The sequence below is a fragment of the Mustela nivalis genome (assembly GCF_964662115.1).
Source record: "Mustela nivalis genome assembly, chromosome: 4".
NCBI classification, from domain to species: domain Eukaryota; kingdom Metazoa; phylum Chordata; class Mammalia; order Carnivora; family Mustelidae; genus Mustela; species Mustela nivalis.
The window spans coordinates 77,918,542-77,934,286 of record NC_139023.1 but is presented as its reverse complement, the minus strand read 5'-3'; positions in this window follow the sequence as shown (position 1 = coordinate 77,934,286).

The following is a 15,745-nucleotide window of genomic DNA, read 5'->3' as shown; positions in this document are numbered from 1 at the left end:
AAAAATTTAGAGAGAAAAATAATTATAATATAAACAAGCTTTACCAAATGTTCTCATATGGAAAAATTAAGATTTTCATAAAAAATATTAATGACTTAAATGAAATATGAGTTTGATGAGGACGGAGTGATCTTAATAGGCTGAGAACTACTTGGAGGGAATAAGTTAGAAATAATTAATATTATGGGAATCTAATTGTTAAATAATACTTATATTCCTATTAGCAGGTGTCTTGCAATCTCTAACTCCAACACTACTGCAGAATTTTACACATGTAATGCCAACTTCCTGTTTTACATCTCCAAATTAACATATCCAATGGTGAACTAATCATTTTTTACCCCAAATCTGTTTTATCACAATTTCCCTCCACTTGGCTGATAGAAACTTTTTTCCTAATCATTGTTTAGAGAAAAAATTTTGGATACATTCCTGATTCTCCTTTTTCCTTTCACATTTTTAACACCCTTTCATTCCAAAAATCTATTTGTTTGACCTTCGAAATAATTCCAAAATCTGACCACTTCCCATCTCCTCACAGCTACTGCCATGTTTCTGGCACACATGTCTGTGGATGTGATTGCCTAAAGACTTCTTGCCGGCTTCGTTTACTCTTCCTCACAATTACATGCTCAGTTTCATTGTTCACAGATGCAATTAGATCATGTAACTTCTTTGCTCAAAACATTTCAAGAGCTCCTACTTCATTCAAAGTGAAAGGTAAGGACTTTGCCAGGCTCAAAAAGGCCTACATTATCATATTCTACATTTTCCTTGCTTATTTTTTTGTTTTTTCTTCTCTCCTGATTTATTCCATCCTAAGCACTCTGGACTCCTTGTTATGCTTAAGTCCTTAACCAAAAAAATGTTTTCAACCTTTGTGCAAGGGATTCTCTCTGCCTAGAATGTTCTTCCCCAAATGATCCACAGAGCTAAACATATCATCTCCTTAAAATATTTATCCAAATATCGCATCTTTACAAAGCCTATTGTGACTCCTTATTGCAAATTTCAAGCTGCCTAAAAAACACCCAAACCCTTATCTTCCAATGCAATTACTGCCATCAAATATACTACGTAAATCTTTTCTTTTAAACATAACTTTATTTTTTTATTAAATTTATTTATTTATTTTCAGAAAAACAGTATTCATTATTTTTTCACCACACCCAGTGCTCCATGCAATCCGTGCCCTCTATAATACCCACCACCTGGTACCCCGACCTCCCAACCCCCGCCACTTCAAACCCCTCAGATTGTTTTTCAGAGTCCATAGTCTCTCATGATTCACCTCCCCTTCCAATTTACCCCAACTCCCTTCTCCTCTCTAACACCGCTTGTCCTCCATGCTTTTTGTTATGCTCCACAAATAAGTGAAACCATATGATAATTGACTCTCTCTGCTTGACTTATTTCACTCAGCATAATCTCTTCCAGTCCCATCCATGTTGCTACAAAAGTTGGGTATTCATCCTTTCTGATGGAGCCATAATACTCCATAGTGTATATGGACCACATCTTCCTTATCCATTCGTCCGTTGAAGGGCATCTTGGTTCTTTCCACAGTTTGGCGACCGTGGCCATTGCTGCTATAAACATTGGGGTACAGATGGCCCTTCTTTTCACTACATCTGTATCTTTGGGGTGAATACCCAGGAGTGCAATTGCAGGGTTATAGGGAAGTTCTATTTTTAATTTCATGAGGAATCTCCACACTGTTCTCCATAGAGGCTGCACCAACTTGCATTCCCACCAACAGTGGAAGAGGGTTCCCCTTTCTCCACATCCTCTCCAACACATATTAAGTGAATCTTTACTGTATTTACTCTCTTCGGTTTTCCCTCTAGATGGAAGCTATATATTTTTGTCTGTGTTTTTAAATGATAAGCATCAAGGTCTTTATATATGCAGTTATTAAAGCAAAGTAAGAGTTGAAAATTTGTTTATTTGAATTGATTGTAAGTACATTTTTCAATAAGTTTAAAGGAAAAAGAAACATCAGGGTGTATATGAAGAGGACAAAGGGTTGAAAGGTTGAAGTTTCTGCTTCTGCTTCTTCTTATTTAATTGAGGGATAATAAACATGTATAAATCTGGGAAGAAGCCAGGAAAGGACAAGTTAAGTGATAGAATAAAGAAAAAGACAAAACATTTTTGATACTTGCTTCCATATCTATTCTTTAACATTTTTATGTTTACAATCTATATAATCTTTTTACATTGTTACATTTCAAAATGTCTACCAAATTTATAAATTTTGTCTATGTATAGTTTTGTTATATAATTTTATATCTTTTAAATCATATTTAAAGCTGTATTTTCCCTTATAAGAAAAAAATGTATGTTCAATATGAATTTATTTTATGGAATAATGTCAGCTTGGTTTTTAAAGCCTCATCTTTTATCTGGATTTAATGTGTTCTGATTGTGAAGATAGTCTTGTTTCTTTCAGTCTAACTGAATATAGGTCACTGGCCTCTTCTAAACGCACTTGTTTTACTGATGAATGATAAATCTTTCTTCTTTCTTATTGTCATAATAAGACTTTTTTCTTTTCCCTTTTCTCTCCTCCTTGCTGTAACTAAATGTTGAGTCAAGGACATATTCACCTTGACTGCTAAGATTTTCTGTGTCTTCAGAAGATGTCACACATCCTTGCAGTAAGCTCATCCACCTGCAAATATGCATTATCTTCTTATTGTAATTTTTACTTACTGAAAATGGGTATCATAGAAATAAAATACCAGCTTGGTCAACCTTATTGAAGCTTATGTATCAAAATCGCTGGTTCATCTTAATTGTGTTATATGCAAATAATGAATCATTGAACACTACATCAAAAACTAATGATGCTCTACATGGTGACTAACCAAACATAATAAAAAAAAAAAAATTGGGAAAATACCCTTTTCAAAAAATTAGAGTAGCTTTGCACAAACTGTCTTTTTCTTTTCTTTGTGATTATGGACTATAAAATCCTAGTCAACTGACCTTTTTGTTTGTTCATTTTAGGATTTTATTTATTTTACAGAGAGAGAGCAGGAGAGCACAGACGGGGGAGTGGCAGAGGGAGAGGGAGAAGCAGGCTCCACGCTGAGTAGGGAGCCCAATGTGGGGCTCAATCCCAGGACCCTGGGATCATGACCTGAGCCAAAGGCAGTAGCTTAACAACTGAGCCACTCGTGCATCCCCTCCTCCAGTCAATTGAACTTAAAACTGGTATTGCAGATATGTTTTTATCATGATCAAATTTGAAACATTGAAAAATGGTGAGATTTAATTCAACTAACCTGTTTGAGATGGTGTTGAAAACTACTAACATAGTGGTATAGAATATAATACTATTATATTATATAATATAATACTACACTAAGAAAGAATTAATTTTTAACAGTGTTTTAAACTTTTAATGATTCTAGCCTGCATGAATCTGCATAATAAATCAATTTGATTTTTGTGTTCAATGTTTTCCTTTGGACCAATGAGCTTCTCTTAAGGCTCCTTTATCTATTCTTTGAGATCAAAAGAAATTCACTGGTTCATCAATTCATCAATAATAGATATTTATTGAGTTCTTACAGTAATTTCCATCCTGTTCTAGTCCCTGGGTACTCAAATGAGATGTCTTTGAGTGAAAGCCTACTTGGGGATAAATAAGTAAATGAAATCAGGGTTGTAGGTCTAATAATAAGACCATGAACACATTGCAGAAAGGCAGCTGCTGGGCTGCCACATTTAGGCCAGCATAAGAAGAAACTGCTGGGAAGAATGCAAATCCAAATTAACCTAAGAAGGGGTGTGCAAACTGGAAAGTTGGGCAATGTAAATCTGTATATATTTACCAATCAAGTGGTATCCATGTATGTCGAAGAAGGAGTACCTTCTTGCCTCCCTTTCCCCTTTGTCTCTCTCAAGCTTTTAAGTTTCCAGTGTCCCTGAAAAAGGTCTCAAAATGCAAGTAAGAGAAAGGTGTTTTATCTATGTCTTTGCTGTTTATTCTGCAGCTCTAAAGACCAAGTAATGGTATATTCTATCCTCTAATTTCAATCTTTACAAAGCAATCCTCCATCCCAACCCCAGTTCCAGTAATTGGACCCATGTTTGGGAGAAGGAGAACAGACAAATTCCTGTTAACAGGGAAAAATTCAATTAGGGAGCATCCTGGCTTTAGTCATTTCTGGTAACTGATGCCTACACTCACCCTCAGAGGTGTCAATATAATGAAAGCCCCCTCACTAATCATTTATTTTAGAATATTATAAGCAAAATTAAGATAAGCCTTTTACATGATGGCAACAATTACAGTAGAGATGTAAGGATGATTGACTAATGCATATAAAATATTTCATCTCTAATTTTTTTAAGATTTTATTTATTTATTTGACAGACAGAGATCACAAGTAGGCAGAGAGGCAGGTAGAGAGAGAGGAGGAAGCAGGCTCCCCGCTGAGCAGAGAGCCTGATGCGGGGCTTGATCCCAGGACCCTGGGATCATGACCTGAGCCAAAGGCAGAGCCTTTAACCCACTGAGCCACCCAGATGCCCCATTCATCTCTAATTTTAATTTGTCTTCATATTCTGAAATGTTCATGTGGCATTACTATTTTAATAATACTCATTTTTATCAAGCACATTGAAAAGTATTTTCATAGCATTCTATTGCAAAATGATAAAAATCAGTTTGGAATGTTAGAAAGCAATTAAACATTGAAAATATAAGTTAATAGTTATAATATTAAGGGAACAGAGTTTATATTGTCAATGTAGATGGATTTTACAAAACAAAAAATACAGTTCCTGTTCATTCATAAACTTTAATTTAAATAACAGCTTTTTCTACTATTTTCATTCTCTTAATTTTTACATGTCATTTAATGGGTCCTGTAAAACAGTATTTATTTTATAGTCACTAAAAAAATAAATAAATAAAATAATTTCATTCTCCTAATACCCTTTGTCAACTAAGCTGCTAATATGTTAATTCTTAACACCTTCCAGACTCAGAAAATATGTTCAACTGGATTAATGTGAACATGTGTTGAAAGTTCCAGTATAGACTTAGGGAGTGGTAGAGGTTGGCTAATTCTTATTTTAAAGATATTATTTTAAAATACATTTTTCAAAAAAGAATATTGTCTGTGATATTTACTCAAAGATTCAAGGTTTTGTTACAGTCATTCTTTGAATGTACAATGTGAGTTCATTACTTATTTTAAAGTTGGTGATGAAGATTAGTGATTAGTTTTCCACTTCAAAGTATGATCCAGGGAACACTGGGTGGCTCAATTAGTTAAGCATCTGACTCTTGATTTTGGCTCAGGTCATGATCTCCAGGTCCTGAGATTAAGCCTGCATTGGACATGGAGCCTGCTTAAGATTCTCGCTTTCCCTCTGCCCACACCCCGCACACTCCATGCTAGTGCTTTATATCTAATAATAATAATATGATAATAATAATAATAATAAATGCTTAAAGGTACAAAACACATGTTAAGATTCTGATGTTTTATATTTTTTATGAGTCCTTTCCCAGATACACATTCTATAAATAGTTTTTCATATTCTGTGGATCACTTACTTGTTTTCTTATTAGTGTCATTCTTTACTTAAAATTTTTATTGAGATGGGGCACCTGGGTTGTATAGTCAGTTGGGAGTCACAACTTTTGGTTTCAGCTCAGGTTGTGATCTCATGTTTGTGAGATCAAGCCCCATGTACGGCTCCATGCTCAGTGCAGAGTTTGCTTGAGTTTCGTTCTCCCTCTCCTTCTGCTCCTCCCAACCACATGCTCTCTTTATTTCTAAAATAAATAAATAAATCTTTAAAAACAATTTATTGAGGTCATTGCAGAATCATGTATAATTGCAAGAAATAATATTGAAAGATAATATTAAAACATTTATTTGGTTTCTCCAATGGTAAAATCGTGCAAAACTTAGTGCAATAAAACAACCAGGATATTCACATTGATACAGTCAAAAATATTTTCCTCAAAGGGAAAGGTCTCTGATCATTTTTTGAATAATATGTTTAAATGGTATTGTGTTTCCTTTTTTCGTATGCCTTTCACCCATTTCTCCTATTCTCTACCACTTGCCTCTGGCAACCACCAGTCTATTCTCTGTATCTATATGCTTGTGTGTGATTGTGTGCATGTGTTTGTACATTTATATTTCACATTATAAGACAGACCCTATGGTCTTTCTCTGACTTATTTAGCATAATGCCTTTGAGGTCCATGCATATTGTCAAAAATAGCAAGACTCCACCAAAAAGGAGAATTTCAGACCAATATCCCTGATGAATATGGATGCCAAGATTCTCAGTAAGATCCTAGTTAATAGGATCCAACTGTACATTAAAAAATATCATCCATCATGACCATGTGAGATGTATCCAGGGGATGCAAGGGTGGTTCAACATTCACAAATCCATTAGCTCCTGGGCTCCTGTTTTTTAGGAGGTTTTTATCACTGCTTCAATTTCATTACTAGATATTGGTCTGTTCAGGTTGTCAATTTTTTCCTGATTCAGTTTTGGAAGTTTATACATTTCCAGGAATGCATCCATTTAATCTAGGTTGCTTAACTTATTAATATGTAGCTGTTGATAATAATTTCTGATGATATTTTCTATTTCCTTCATGTTAGTGGTGATCTCTCCCTTTTCATACATAATTTTATTTATTTGGGTCCTCTCTCCTTTCTTTTGGGTTAGTTTGGCCAATGGTTTATTGATCTTATTGATTCTTTCAAAAAACCAGCTTCTAGTTTCGCTGATGTGTTCTACTGTATCTCTATTTCTATCTCATTGATCTCTGCTCTAATCTTGATTATTTCCCTTCTTGTGTGGGGGGTTGTCTTAATTTATTGTTGATTCTCCAATTCTCCAATTCTTCAAGGCATAAAGAGAGCTGGTGCGTTCTGGTTTTTTTTCAGTTTCTTGTTTGTTTGTTTGTTTGTTTGTTTGTTTTGAGGGAGGCTTGGATGGGTATGTATTTCCCCTTAGAACTACCTTCACTGTATCTAATAGGTTTTGGACCAAAGTGTCTTCATTCTCATTGTTTTCCATTATTGTTTAAGTTCTTCTTTGATTTCCTTGTTGATCCAAACATTCATAAGCGGAGTGGTCTTCAGCTTCTAAGTGTTTAAATTCCTTCCAAACTTTTTCTTGTGATTGAGTTCCAGTTTCAAAGCACTGTGGTCTGAGAATATGCAGGAATAATTTCAAACTTTCGGTACTGGTTGAGCCCTGATTTGTGACCCAGTACGTGGTCTATTCCTGAGAAAGCTCCATGTGCACTCAAGAAGAATGAGTATTCTTTGTTTTAGGGTGGAATGTTCTTTACATATCTGTGAGGTCCATCTGATACAATGTGTCATTCAATGCTCTTGTTTCTTTATTTCTTTATTGATTTTCTGTTTGGATGATCTGTTACTGAGAGTGGCATGTTAAGATCCCTGAATTAATGCATTCATATCAATATGACTTTTTACCTTGATTAAACGCTTTAAGAAAGATGTAGTGTCCTTCTTTATCTCTGACTATGGTCTTTAGTTTAAAATCTAATTTATCTGATATAAGAATCTCTACCCCAGCATTTTTTTTTTTTTTTTTGAGGCGCATTGACATGAAAGATGTTTCTCCATCCCTTCACTTTCAGTCTGGATGTATCCTTAGGTTCAAAATGGGTCTCTCATAGACAACATATGGATGTGTCCTGTCATTTTATCCAATCTGCAACCCTTTGCCATTTTATGAGGGGAGCATTTAGGCCCTTCATGTTGAAAGTGATTATTGAGAGATATGTTTTTATTGACATCATGTTGCCTGTGAAGGCCTTGTTACCATAGACTATCTCTGTAATTTTCTGTTCTATGACATTCTTGGGTTCTTTCTTCTTTTTTAGAAACCCCCTGAATATTTCTTGTAGTGCCAGTTTGGTGGTCACATACTCTTTTAAACCTTGCCAGTCTTGGGAGCTCTTTATCTCTCCATCATTTTGAACATCAGCCTTGCTGGATAAAGTATTCTTGGCTGAATGTTCTTCTCATTTAGTGCCCTGAATATGTCTTGTCAGCCCTTTCTGGCTTGTCGGGTGTCTGAGGACAGGTCTGACATTATTCTGAAGGATCTTCCTCTCCCAGGTGCTCTGAAAGACTCTTGTCTAAAATTGTGATTCATCAGTTTCACAATCAAGTGTCTCAAGGTCTTTCTAGATTCATTGATCTTGGGGGCAGTCTTTCTGCCTCTAGGACAGGAAGGCAGGTTCTATTCCCCAGATTGGGAAAATTTTCATGGACAGTTTGTTCAACTATATCTTCTAATCTTCTTTCTTTCTCCTCCCCTTCAGGGATTCCAGTTATTCTGATGCGGGAACGTTTCATGCCATCATTTATTCCCCTAATTATGTTTTCATGACTTCTAAGCTCTTTGTTCCAACCCTCCTCCTGATCCTTTTTCTCTATCAGTTTGTTCTCTAGATCACTAATTATAGCTTCTGCCTCAGTTATGCTATCTTGTAGAGAATTTATATTAGATTGGGTCTCATTGATAGCATTTTAAACTTCTTCCTGGGTGGCTTTCACTTCTACCCTAATTGATTCCATGTTGTCATTAATGGTTTTCTCCAATCTAGCCATTTCCTGGATGATTGTTACCCTGATAATTCCCTTAACGAAATACTGTTTATGTCCATATCCAATACTTGTGGTGGAGAGGGCACCATCTCTGCATTTTTCCTCTGTTGGGTGTTCCTCCTCCTAGTCATTTTGGTGAGAGGTGGTTGAGGGGATGTGTAGCTGAATATATCAACCATGATCCAGCTAAGGTGCACCAAGGAACAATATTGAGCAATCTGAAGTCACCACCAAAAATAAAAAAAGAAAGAAAATAAGAGAGAGAGAAAGAGACAGGAAAAAGAGAGAGAGAGAGAGAGAGAGAGAGACAGAAGACCCAGCCAGAATGGGCCCCAAAGGTAAGATTTACAAGGCTTACAAACAAAAAGACTGACAAAAGTAAGTGACAAGGAAAAAAAATAAATAAAACAACAACAACAACAAAAAAACCTGTCAAAATAAACCCCAAGTATAAGATTTATATAATACCAGAACAAAAACAAATACACAGAAACACTGACAGAAGAAAAATATTGGAGGGTTGTTATAAATCGTTTATGTGGGTGTGGAAGGTTATTTTGATTCTTCCTGGGTGTACCTTGATATCTTTGTTACAGGACTAAACTTTCCAGAGATAAAGGGGTAAAAAAACTGGCTTATATATAGGGGTAGTATTGATTAGGGAAAGAACATTACCTTGAAGCTTATATCTATATGTACACTAAGAAAAATAGAAAAGCAAAAGAAAAAACACAGGTATATGTATGAAAAAAAGTTCAAGTTAAAAGATTACTATGGGGACGCCTGGGTGGCTCAGTGGGTTAAGCCGCTGCCTTCCACTCGGGTCATGATCTCAGGGTCCTGGGATCGAGTCCCGCATCGGGCTCTCTGCTCAGCAGGGAGCCTGCTTCCTCCTCTCTCTCTCTCTGCCTGCCTCTCTGCCTACTTGTGATCTCTCTCTGTCAAATAAATAAATAAAATCTTTAAAAAAAAAAGATTACTATGGAAAATGTGTTATATTGAACCTCTCATTGTAATGATAAATAGGTTAAAAAATTAAAAAGAACAAGGATAGTGAAAATGAATTAAAAATAAAAGTTGTGGGGCACTTGGGTGGCTCAGTGGGTTAAAGCCTCTGCCTTTGGCTCAGATCATGATCCCAGGGTCCTGTGATTGAGCCCCACAATGGGCTCTCTGCTCGGCAGGGAGCCTACTTCCCTTCCTCTCTCTCTGTGGGCCTCTCTGCCTACTTGTGATCTCTGTCTATCAAATAAATAAATAAAATCTTTAAAAAATAAAAATAAAAATAAAAGTTGTATCTATGAAATATACAGGTTTCAGGATGATACTGGGAACTTAATTTATTGTTTTTCCCTGATATTGAGTTTTTACAGTTTTATGGGGACCCTGTGGTGGGGAATGCAGTTCCGACCCCCATCACACAGTGAGTGTATAGAGTGCAAACGGCTGTGGTACTAGAGACCACTGACTGGCATACACATCAGACTTCCTCACAGGTGCCAGAGGGAGTGTGCCTAGCCCAGCGTTGGTGCAAGCAGCAGAAATCTGGAAAACCAGTGGCTCAGGGACCACAGTCTGGGGGCTTCACCTCATTCTCTCTGGGGTGGATAGTCACCAGTGATGGCTTTCCTGGTTCTGTGGGCTAGGCCTGTGATTCCCCAATTCCACCAGTTGTCCCTCAAGATCTTTTGCTCCTTTTGAGTATTTTTAACCAGACTCCAAGTTAATGCTGGTCCTTTACCATAGGGTACTCTCATATTGGGGCATTGCATTCCATTGGGTCACTTCTGGCGTCTCCTTCCTCCTTCTGTTCATCCTGCAGTATCAGTCCAATTCCCACTCTGTTTAACCTCTCTGCTGGAGTCTTCTGCCACCATAGAGACTCAGAAGTATATAATCCTACATCTTAGGCTGGTTTCATGGGTGTTCAAAGTGTTCTGATAGATAATTAGCTCACTTTACAGGACCAATTCAAACTTGGCCTCCTACTTTTCTCCCATCTTGCCCCTCCTCCCAAGGCCAAGTCACATAATTTCTTTATATATTTTGAATATTACCACTTTATCAGACATGCAATTTACAAATATCTTCTCACATTCAGTGGGTTGTCTTTTGATTTTTTGGATGATTTCCTTGTGCAGAGGCTTTTTAATTTGATGTAGTCCCACTGTTTATTTTTGCTTTTGCTTTAAGAAAATTCAAATTCTAGTTAGTTAAATACAATGTAATATTAGTTTTATGTGTACAATATAGTGATTCAACACGTCCAAGCAACATGCATGCTCATCCCAGTGAGTGAATTCCTTAATCCCCACCACCTATTTAACACATCCCCATCCATCTCCCTTCTGGAAACCATCCCTTCTGGAAACTAACTCTATGGTTAAGAGTCTATTTCCTGGTTTGCCTCCCTCTCTTTTTTTCTGGTGTTTTTTTTTTTTTTTTTTTTAATTCCACATTTAATTGAAGTCATATGGTGTTCATCTTTCTCTGACTGATTTATTTTATTTCACTTAGCACAGTATTTTCTAGCTTCATCCATGTTGTAAGTGGCAAAATTTCATTCTTTTTTGTCGCTGAGTAATATTCATGTGAGTGTGTGTGTGTGTGTGTGTGTGTGTATGTACATCTTTATCCATTCACCAGTCAGTGAACACTTGGCATGTTTCCATTTCTAGTTTGCCTACTGTTGATAATGCTGCTATAAGCATTAGGGTGCATGTATTCCTTCAAATTAGTGTTTTTGTATTCATTAGGTTACTACCTAGTAGTGCAATTGCTGGAGTGTAGGATAGTTTTATTTTTAACTACCTAGTAGTGCAATTGCTGGAGTGTAGGATAGTTTTATTTTTAACTTTATGGGCAACCTCCATACTGTTTTTCAGAGTGGTTGCAACAGTTTGCATTCTGAACCAACAATGTAGGAGGGTTCTTATTTCTCTACCACCTTGCCAACACCTGTTGGTTCTTGTGTTGCTGATTTTAAACATCCTGACAGGTGTGAAGTTATATCTCTTTGTAGTTTTGATTTGTATTACTTGATTATGAGTGATGTTGGGTGTATTCTCATGTGGTTGTTTGCCATCTGTATTTTTCTTTGGAAAAATCTCTATTCACGTCTACTCATTTTTTAACCAGATTATTTGTTTTTGGGGGTGTTGAGATTGTTAACCTCTTTATAGATTTTGGAAAATAACTCTATCAGATATGTCATTTGTAAATATTTTCTCACACTCCATAAATTGACTTTTAATTTTGTTGATTGTTTCCTTCACTCTACAGAGCTTTTTATTTTGATAAAATTCCAATAGCTTATTTTTGCTTTTTTACCCTTGCCTCGGGCGACATATCTAGAAACAAGGTGCTAAAGTTAATGTCAAAGAGGTTATTACCTGTGTTCTCTTCTAGGATATTGATGGCTTCCTATCTCACATTTAGGTTTTCCAGTCATTTTGAATTTAGTTTTTTGTATGGGATAAGAAAGTAGTCCAATTTCATTATTTTGCATGTTGCTGTCCAGTTTTCCCAACTCCATTTGTTGAAGAGACTGTTTTTTCCCCATTGAATAATCCTTCCTACTTTGTCCAAGACCAACTATATAGTTATGGGCTTATCTCTAGCTTTTCTATTCTGTTCCACTAATCTCTGTGTCTGTTTCTGTGTATCATCCTGTTTTCATCACTACAGCTTCATAATATAACTTAAAGTATAGAATTGTAATCTCCCCAGCTTTGTTTTTCTATTTCAAGGTCATTTTGGCTATTCAGGATCTTTTGAGGTTCCATACAATTTTTAGGATAATGAACATTTATTTCTATTTGTTCTATTTGGACATTTAATTGAAGTGAAGTGGATATATTCCATAATTTGATACCAATGAACCTTTCACAATGTTGACATTTATTAAGTCTTCACATCCCTAGGGGGAAAAATAATGGTGAGATTAGAAGTATATTTTTGATGTTTAAGATTATAGAGTACTTCATACAAAACCTTATTAAGTAATATTTTAATCAATACTGATGAAGATATATACTTTATTTATTTAAGATTCTTCTGGTGATTTGTTAACATATTTTTAGATTGTAGCCTGTATATATATATAACAGTGTATTTTTGAAGACTTATAAAGTTGTTTATACCTTAGATAATATTTCAAAAATGTTAAAATTAGTAATCTGATATTCTTTATCAATAATACCATATATAAAATCTAATAATATTATATATCTCCAAGTTTATCTATATGTGTTTGTACTATATATGTTTATGATGTGCATACTATATATGAGATAGTCAGGATTTATTTTAATTTGAATCAAAATAAAACTTCTATGAGGGAATTATTATGCATAAGTAACTATACTAGAATGAGATTAAATGATACATGGATATAAACACTACAAAGAATATAGTATATGAAGATTTTTTAAACTCCTGTTTTCTATGATTATATGAAATAACTTTTGAATACTGTTTAAAATTAATTTAGTTCCATACAATAGACTGTGTCTGTCTTGAGCATATTGCTATCATTTTTCATGGGGTATAATTTGCAGATACACGTCAATAAAATTGATTTAATAATTGTTAAATTTACATTGTGCAAAAATCATTTAAAGACAAGCTTTTACTGTACACTTGATTTTCAAACAAAATTTTATTTCACAGTACATTAATTTCTATTATGTATTTTTGCACTTTGTCATTAACACACTTTCATTATTTCAATAAACAAAACTAAGTATGGTATTAGCTGTTTGGCTCCATGCTTCAGTAATTTCACCAAACAGCTGGAAGACAAATAAATGAATGTAGTAAACTATTGTTTTAATTATATTTATTGATTCTAGTGTGTTTAAATACTGATTTTTGAACAATAGTGTATTTATGTCTATAAATTGATTAATGACTTATAATCTTGTTCTTGAAATAGTAGAATCTACAGCTGGCTAAGTAATATGTTTTCTTACAAATTACTTAAAGTATAGATGCCAAACGCATTGCATTCTTCATTTAATAGGAGAAGTGGCTTGCCAAGAAGTCTTTTTATTACCAGCTATTCTCCATACCAATACAGCTGTTATAAATGTAGCTATCCATTTCAAACTAGCTGCATCATAAAATGTAATCTCCAAACACAGAATGTCTACAAAAAGATTCTAAAATTTGAAATGTTATGTTTGTTCTGATATTTTTTTCTGTATGAATAGTTGAAGTAAACTTACATTTATTGTTTTTTTTTTCAAGATTTTATGTATTTATTTGACAGAGAGAGCTCACAAGTAGACAGAGAAACAGGCAGAGAGAGAGGGGGAAAGGAGGTTCCCTGCTGAGCAGAGAGCCCGATGGGGAGCTTGATCCCAGGACCCTGGGATCATGACCTGAGCCGAAAGCAGAGGCTTTAACCCACTGAGCTACCCAGGTGCCTCCAACTTACATTTATTGTTAAGTGTTTGTATAATTTTCACTATGATTTTGAATAAAAGGAATATTCTGTGTTGAATAGCAATTAAGAATATTATGTAACCATAGGATTTTAATGTGTGGAGTTATGAAAATATACATCACTTGATAATGGATATGAAAAACTTTATAACACTAAAGTGTGTCTCTTTTCCTTGTCATTTCATATTATGTAAAATGTTATATTTACTTAAGAAATTGTTATTTTTATGATCTCATTTTTGTCAAAAGGATAATGATAAAAAGATATATTTAAGTTTTTATTTGTTTTGTTTTAATAACCTGGAGACTTATTTCTCTCTCACAGTAATTTGTAAAGGAGTGGATGGAAGATAGATAACTTTCATATCTATCTATACCCACAAATATATCTAATATCGAGTCTTACTCTGGGGCAGTAGAAAGTATTAAACTTGTTAATTAAGTAACTAGTTGAATTGAAAAAGTCCACTTATAATCTAAGCATAATTTCTAATTGCATTATCATAGTGTATTACTGACAGTGCACATTCTCATGTAGACATGTATACAGTTGGCTGTATATAAAGATGAACTATATAGGGGCAAACTTCTAGTCTTAAGGAAAAATTTGGAAGAAATAAAGTGTCTGACACTACTCAAATATTTAAAACTGATTTTCAAAAGGTGGTAAATGATTCCCTAATAAGGACTAAATGCCATTAAAAAAAAAAAGAAAAGAAAAAGAAAGAAAGTATAGAAGCTAAACTTCACTTCTTTTTATGTTTGTTTGTTTTAAAGAAAATATACTTGGTCATGTTACAATTAGGGGTCACATGATTAGAGGAGAGCATTTAGAACTATGCATTAAATAAGTAATCTGGTATCAAACAATGCTGGATTGCTTCAATTCACAATTCTGAGAAGATTTAAATGATAACTTTACTCACCAGAAAACACATATTTTTCTTACTTTCTTTCTATAGCTCTATAAAGTTCCTTCTCTTACTCAAACTGTGTTATGGATGAAAGGTCATTTTGAAAAAAAAATGTACATACTTTTAAAGTTTAACATCTATTGAAGTTCAAAGCTTCATGAATTATCATGCCTTTTTTATCATGACTTATTTTAATTGAGATATAATTGACAAATGGCATTATATTAATTTAAGGTGTACAACATAATGAGTTGACATGTGTATACACCGTGGAATGACCACCACAATAAGGTTAGTTAACATCCATCACCTCACATATTACAAATCTTTCTTGTGATGAGAACTTTTAATATTACTCACTTAACAACTTTTAAATATATAACACAGTATAGTAAGAGTCACCAAACTCTACATTATATCTCCAGGACCTATTTATTTTGTAATGCAAATTTGTACTTTTTGACCAACTATCCCCTTATCTTTTTCCCCTCAACCCCTGGTAACCACCATTCTAGTCTCTGTTCCTATGAGCTTGGCTTTTTAAACTTCCAAATATAAGTGACACCATACAGTGTTTGTGTTTCTGACGGATTTAGCATAATGATTTTAAGTTCCATTCATGTCATTCCATGGGAAGAATGCCCTTATTTCTCATGACAGAATAATACTCTATTGTGTATATGTGTATATACATGCAATTTATTTTTTATCCATTCATCCATTGATGAACAGATAGTTTGTTTC